The following is an 8205-nucleotide window of genomic DNA, read 5'->3' as shown; positions in this document are numbered from 1 at the left end:
GTCTATCTTTATAGATGTGGACATTTGAACCACTGTTGTACCACCATCCACCCTCATTATTAGAAACGGCATTGGCGGCTTGCACGACAATAACAAGTTTGTCATCGACCATATTTGCTTCCTTTTTCTGTGTCTGTTGTTTCTTCTTGAGACGACAGTCACGAACAAGATGGCCGGGGTTATCACAGAAGAAGCAAGGCCCCTTCTTCTTACTCTTCTTGTTGGGATGTTGCTTCTTAAACTGAGTATCATTATTAGGTTTCAAAGCATTTGGTGTCTTATAAAAATCTACACTATTAACCTTAGAATGATCCTCAGTTTGCTGACCATCCTTAATTTCTCGTTTACGAGAGTCCTCTTCTATACGAAGATGACGCTGCAAACCTTCTAAGTCATAGTCAGTCTCAGCATGCTTAAGTTTCTTCTTATAACCATTCCAAGAAGGAGGAAGACGAGAAATAATGACTCCGACGATAAAGGCAGAAGTAAGTTCAATTCCATCATCCTTAAGATGATTAACAATGAGTAAAAGTTCACTGACCTGAGCAATAATTGACTTAATGTCAACCATTTTAAAATCCATGAAGTTGCAAATCAGGAATTTCTTGTTGCTTGCTTCAGAAATCTTGTATTTGTTGTCAAGCGTAGTCCATAATTCCTTTGCAGCCGAAATACTTCGATGGGCATTGTAAACATTGGTTCCCAGGGCATTCAAAATATGACCACGGCACATAAAATCATCTTCCTGACGCTTCTTCCTTCTGGCCTTCAAATCATCAGTCTTCAAATATGTACCACAACTTGATGGTGATCAAGAAAAGCTTCACAGTCTCTTGCCAACGAGTAAAATTATCACCATCAAAACGTTCCAATCGAGTTAGGGTTTAGTTCACGACTGACAGAGATTGGGCAGTTACATTCGAATTTGAAGATTCACCCTCCATTGTCAGAAATTAATCGTCTAAAACTTTTGGAAAATGGGTTCAAATAGAGGATGAAATAAACAGAAAAGAAATTGTTGTACTCCTGAATTTCAAGGCTCGAATAGATTTTTTTAGACGACTATTTCTACCCTCCCAATATCAATTGGTGATTGCAACAGGTATGCGAAATAATGCCTTCAGGATACAATGAAAGCCCTACAACAGAGAATTTGAATTCAAGGTTTGCACCCCTTGATCCAACAAAGAACACACGAGAGAGGTTTCTGATGATGCTTTAGAAAGAGAGAAAACAAGTTGAATTGATTGATGAGAATGGGAGAATGCCTTCACTATTTATAGGGATGTTCATGCCTGTTAGTAATGCCTTTTCATCACCAACATACGCTTCCAAAAGCCATTAACGGTGGCTTATGGGAGAGACGCGTCTATTCAAGTTTGAATGGAAACTTCTAGATTTTCCAAAATAAAATCAGAAAAAACTTCTGGGTCAGGTTGAACACATCCGGGAGGAGCTACGACCCCCGGATGCCCGGATAGCGGCAAACAATGTTGAAAATATCCAACATGGTATGCAGCAAATCTCCTATGACGCGAAAGTCCATAAGAAAATGCAGGTCAATTACGGACCTAGAAACTTGAGACAATGGGGCAACAATGCAACATTAAACATACTGTATTTAGTATTGTGGGAAAAAATGAGGAGACGAGTTCATACGTAGTATTATGAGGAAACCAACAAATTCATCCTTTGAACTACATAAGTACCTTAATTAGTTAAGCGAAAGTAAGCCCATAGAATTCTCTGCTACGGTTATCCATTCAGCATAATCAGAATCCTTCATGAGTTTTCTATAAATTTTGTTGTTTGAATCATATAAGATGAGACAATCCTGGACTTCCCATAAAGTCTCATTGTTCTTGAAATTCCATAGTAAACATGAATATGCGCTACAAGTTATACTCCAGGGTTGTGGAGTAGCATTTAGCACAAGATTCACTCACTCCATATTCCTGCATCAACCATACATCAACACGGACATCATATACATGGGAAATTAAACTTAGACACCCTCCGAATGGATCCACATCTAAATTGAACTTATCGTTTTCCAAAAGTTCTACTTCCAGCATAGGTTCTTCTGGTAGTGCCATCTCCTGGAATCTCTCATTGACAATATCAAAATATACCAGAGTAACGAAGCGTTCTCCAAAGAAAACCACAATCCAATGAAGAGCCCCTTCAAAGAGCACTCCATAATAAGATGGTCTGTGTTAAAGATAGTACGGTAAGCTTTGTGTGCTCTTCCATGAGTTTGAGCTTAATGTATAGACATCAACCTGAGAACACTTTGAATCAAAATCGACAACAACCCTTGCCAATTTATAATCGTCAGTGTCGCAATCATATCCAAATCCATATCTAATCACGATGCAATAGCTATCTACTTCTGGTGCCCTGGGTATTTTCTGGCAGCACCCTTTAGTTGTTGTCGAATCCCAAATATAAAACTCTTCACAATTATTTTTCCTAGTACGTATCCAACAGAAGCTACCAATTGAAGACAAGCACTTAACTTCAGTACAATCTTGAAATATGGAAGGGTAATCCAATTTCAGCCATAATAATTTCACACTTTGTTGATGACGATGATGATGTTGACGACAACGGCAATAAAGACGATACTGACTTATATTCTACCGTATACATTTTGTTGTGTTTAGCCTTATGTAGGTAAAAACTAGTATAGTTTCCCATGTTAATATGACACGTAGCTTGAAAACTAAGGCTATCAAATAGTGCAGGATAAAATTTGTTTATGCACCTAAATCGCAAAATAGACTTCCTCGGTAGCCTTAAGAAAATTTCTTGGAGAACATCTTCAGGGATGTAATCTGACATTGTTGGAATTGCCTCTTCAACTTCGTGGTGTGTTAGAGCCTTAGAGGAGGAGGAGGAGAAACAAAATAGGGTTTCCAAAGTTTCGGTGTAGAGGCCTAAACTGAGCCCATTTTTACTAAACCCCGACTTTTAATCTTACTGGATTTTAGGTGCCCTAGTAACTAAGGTCCAACTATATATGATGCAACTTCTTTGACACAACAGAAAAGAAGAATGATTTTTTAGGGACCATGGTCTTATTAGGCCACCTTCCCTATAGTTATAAGGGGTGTCCTAAAACATTGAAATGACTAACTTAGTCTTAACCTAATTTAATTTAAAACCAACACAATAACCATCTCTATATATATATATATAACCACCATCTTCTCCCACCACCGCCGGTTACCACCACCACCACACCACCGATTACCACCACCAACAACAACCACCGATTACCACCACCACCACCACCCACCACCGCCGATTACCACCACCACCAACACCAACCACCGATTACCACCACCGCCCACCACCACCACCACCTCCAATTATCACCACCAACAACCACCGATTACCACCACTATATATATAGCTTAATTTAAAACATTAACAAAGATATTATCACAAACCCATTACTTGTCATTCGTTTTTGGTTGAATAAATGAGAACGAATCATCAAAATGAGTTGAAAATGGAAGTTGCAGAGAGGTTTAATGGAGTTTTTTTGCAGTAAAAAGTTCGGTTATCACAAATTATTTTTTTCTTAACCGAACTCAAAGTTCGATTGATTTGAAGAAAAAATACTTTTAACCGAACTCCTTGTATTAGAACAATACAAGTCCTTAAGTTCGGTTCGTTCGCAAAATTATTAAGTTTTCTTTGTAACCGAACTCTACCTATAAGCCTAGTTCGGTTGATTCGCAAAATATGTTGAAGTTTGCGAACCAACCGAACTTCTAACACTAGGTTACTTTTAACCTGAAGTTCGGTTGGGAACTTGGTTGCGTTGAAGTTTGCGAACTAACCGAACACACAAGATGTACTCAAATAAATTGTCAAGTTCAAAGTTCGGTTACCTACCATTTTATCCTAGGTAACCGAACATTGCACTGTACGACCAAAACCTCCATTAACGAGCGAGTTCGGTAACCTGCGTGTTTGGAAAACGTAACCGAACTACACTTTCAGGTGTGTTCGGTTACATGTTCTTGACATATGGTAACCGAACTACACTTTCAGATGTGTTCGGTTACATGTTGTTGACATATGGTTAACCGAACTGGCCCAAATTTACATAAAAAATTTCATTTTTTTTGAAAGTTTGGAGAAATTCAACCAACATTATCTAAGTTTGAAGCATACCTGGGTACCCAAATACCCTTCCTCCGGTTGTGGTTGGTAAAATCCATCGTTTTTCATGTTTTCCTTCTTCATCTTCTCTAACTTTACTCTCTCAATAATTCTACTTCTTTAAAAAAAAACTCATCTGATTTTTTAATCTCACTAATTATCTTTAACTTAATCATCTCACTAATCATTACACTAACTATTATTAACACTAGCTAATCATCACCCAAAATTAATCAGGAGGGTAATTTAGGTATTAATATAAATATCTAGATAAGGGGTGACCTAGATTTACTTCTAATTTCTTTACCCAAAATAAAACCATGGTCCCCCAAAAAAAATCATGGTCCCCAAAAAATCGTTCGAAAAGAATATTCAACTACGTACTCAGTAAGGTCCAACTATATATGCCCTAGTAAAAATTACTACTTTTTAGAGGCCCCAGACGAAAACTAAAAATTGGGCCTAAAAAGGAGATATCCTAAACAACATGGTTTTTAAAAGCGCCGCTTCACGCTGTGCTTCGTTCTAGATTTTTTCAATTCGCTCTGAAGCGTAGTTATGAAGCGAATCTACCATGAAGCGCCGCTTCACGCTACATTTCGTACGCTTCGCTTCGGATTTTTCCAATTCGCTCCGAAGCTAATCTACCATTAAGCGTAATATTCCTTTAATTGATGTGCTTTTCGACTTGGTCAAGTCATTTTTAGGGGGTTGCGAACCTCCGACTTAAACTAAAGTGAACCACCATGCCACACTACTGTTTTTGAAATTAACTGGACTTATATTAAATTTATACAATTATTATCCTTCTAAATATTAAATTATTAATAACAAATTACTATTATTTATAGGAAAAAATCAGCTTCAAACATCAATCATGAAGCGACGCTTCACGCTTCAACATACGCATAGCTTCGTAAAGATTAAAAAAAACTCTTCACGCTTTCAATACCTTGCTAAACAACGTACTAAAAACTTATTCTATTAAATAAAATTTGCAAAATAGAAACAACTACAAAAAAGTAACAAATCTTTTAAAATTGACCTTCCGGGCTTTCTCTGTTATTACATCGTAATTCATCATAATCCATATCGACCTCGATAGATAACATTGCTAAGTTATCCAATAAAAAATTGTTGTGACATTGTTGAATGAAGGTAAAGATTAATAAGGTTCAATTTTTTAAATACTTCTTTGTACTAAGGCGACTATAATTGGAATTGTCCATAAACCATGTATGCAAATTTTGATGTAACAGCATTCCATATCTTTTAAAACATTCAACATTTTAATTACCCTTTCAGTTTTTTTTTTTGGCAAACAATTTTTTAGAACTTTCATTTCCACATATAGCTCATACGTCCCCTCAATACCCAAACCCAGGTCATATTTGTTAGAGCACTGCTCGGTCAAACTCGTATGCGTTGCTATCTCAAGCATGTTTGTCAATGTTAGTGATCAAAACTATAAGTTTTGATTTCTAGTCTCTTATAGCTAAGTCTCGGACTAGGATAGTAAGTGTAGTTGAGCCGAAGGACTTCATGGCGATTCATCATACAAGTAGAAGATCTACTCAAGGAACCGGTGGAACTTCTCGACAAAAAGTTATGTGGAGACTTGAACTTATCTGTCACTCAAAAGTCTATGTATTCTATCTCCTACTCTTTGAGACAAAAGTCGTATGCTATATATATATAGACTAGATTATACACATTTAGTATTTCGAGCCGAGTATACCTCGCCTATCTATATCTCGAAATATGTGTTGGTAAGCTTTTCGCTTCGACCAAGTTTATCTTTACCTAGTGACGAAAGTCATGAATGTTTCAATCACTTTGAAAATTGCTTTGACGAGAAATAGTGTAACAACTATATAACGTCCTCTAAGAATGTTTATATGATTGGAATGAGAGTTTAGATTACATAACCAATGGATTTCTTGAACCGAAGTTTTCGAACTTTGTTGATCAAGAGAACCGGAAAAATGGAAAGTGCCAAGTCCGCAAACTGCCGAAGTTCTCAAACCCGAGAATTTCGGCTGGAGTTGACAAACTACTTGCGTGAACCTAGTCCGCGAACCGGCGAAGTTCTCGAATCCGAGAATTTCTGTTAGAGTTTGTAAACTCTATCCGGTGTCTTAAGTCCGCAAACTTAGTCTGCGAACTTGAGAAGGTTATATATCTAAAGATGATTTCTGAACTTAATCTTAAAAGGCTAAGGAATGCATTTGCAAACCGTGGCTATTAAATTTCATGAACCGATTCGAGTGAATCAAATCATCTTTGCTTCAATTGTGTCTTGTGTAGTTACATAAGATTTCCTTGCAATTGAACAACTCTCTTAACTAGTTCATTTGAGTCAATTGAACTAGTTATGGTGAAGAAGAACATAGTTGGTATGAAACGCTCATATGGTTAACCTCTTTTGGTAGACTATTGTTGAACCAACAATGTACAAGTTTGGGTGCGTTTAACAAACCTAGAAGCGTACAGTCATTTATGTATTACAAGCTATGTTTTCGATCTAACGGTTGAAAAATATTAGCTTGAATCTAAATCAGGTTTTCATCTAACAGTGAATATTGATTGTTTTGTAACTAAGGAAAAACCCTGATTTGAAAGACTATATAAAGGAGACATCTAGTATTGTGCAAAACTAATCCCCACACCTTACGTGTGATACTAGTTTGCGTACTAGAGTCGTTTCTCCTTTAACCTTGGGTTTTCTTCTTTTAAAACCAGGTTAACGACTTAAATACTTCATTGGGATTGTGAAGCCAGGCCGATACTACTTTTATTGTAGTTGTATGATATGATCTTGCATCTTCTATCGTAACATTACAATCATATTGATTGGCTTGAGATCGTGAGAGTTCTTCTATAGGGAAGATATAAAAGTAATCACAAACACCTTCGTCTCATCGTTTGTGATTCCGCAACATCTTGTTTCACTACCATATGATTAAGATTGTTGTGAGGTGATTGATTAATCTACGATGTTCTTCGGGAATATAAGACCGGATTATCAATTGGTTCCTGTTCGCCATGATTATTATCAAAAGACCGAACAAAAAATTTAAGGTTTTTCTGTGGGAGATAGATTGGTCATTTAATAGACTTGTATGTGTGAGACAGATTTGTTTATTGTTAAAGCCTACGATTTTGGATCATAGCAACTCTTAGTTGTGGGTGAGATCAGCTAAGGGAATCAAGTGTCCAATATCTTGCTGGGATCATAGGCGTAGGAATACAACTGTACCTTGGATCAGTGGGAGACTGATTGGGGTTCAACTATAGTCCATTCCGAAGTTATCTTGGAGTAGGCTAGTGCCTGTAGCGGCTTAATACAGCGTGTATTCAATCTGGACTAGGTCCCGGGGTTTTTCTGCATTTGCGGTTTCCTCGTTAACAAAATTTATGTTGTCTGTGTTATTTCAGTTTCTGCATTATATTGTTTATCTTTATAATTGAAATAATACAGGTTGTGCGTTTAGATCATCAATTAGATTAATCCAACCTTTTGTTGTTGATTATCATTGATTGATCCTTGGACATTGGTCTTTGGTATCGTCCAAATTGTTCCTTGTGTTTGATTAGGACTCGCTGATTTCTATTAGCTTGAGTAAATCAAAACAAGAGAGAGATATTACCTCCTTGAGATACTTTTACCTAGATTGAGTCTGACTGTCTAGTGGATTCTCTAGAAAGTGTTTTGTAGTTAGTCCATACAGATTTCTAAGCGAAATGTTGGGTGGTGTTGTTAGACCCCCACTTTTTCAATTGGTATCAAAGCAGGCAAACACGTTCAAGACCTTACAAGTCTGTGTTTGTAGCGATCTGACTCTATGGACAGAGGTGCTATCTCTATTAACGTACCACCAGTCTACGATGGCTCTAATTACTTATGGTGGAAAATTTCTATGCGAGCTTTTCTTCAAACACGTGATTTTCAATCATGGGTATATGTTGTTAATGGCTATGATGCTCCCATTATGGCAGTTGGAGATGTAAACGTTCCCAAGAATATTG

This window comes from Papaver somniferum, chromosome 11 (assembly GCF_003573695.1).
Source record: "Papaver somniferum cultivar HN1 chromosome 11, ASM357369v1, whole genome shotgun sequence".
NCBI classification, from domain to species: Eukaryota; Viridiplantae; Streptophyta; class Magnoliopsida; order Ranunculales; family Papaveraceae; genus Papaver; species Papaver somniferum.
The sequence above is the reverse complement of the archived record's forward strand: the minus strand, read 5'-3'. Positions refer to the sequence as shown.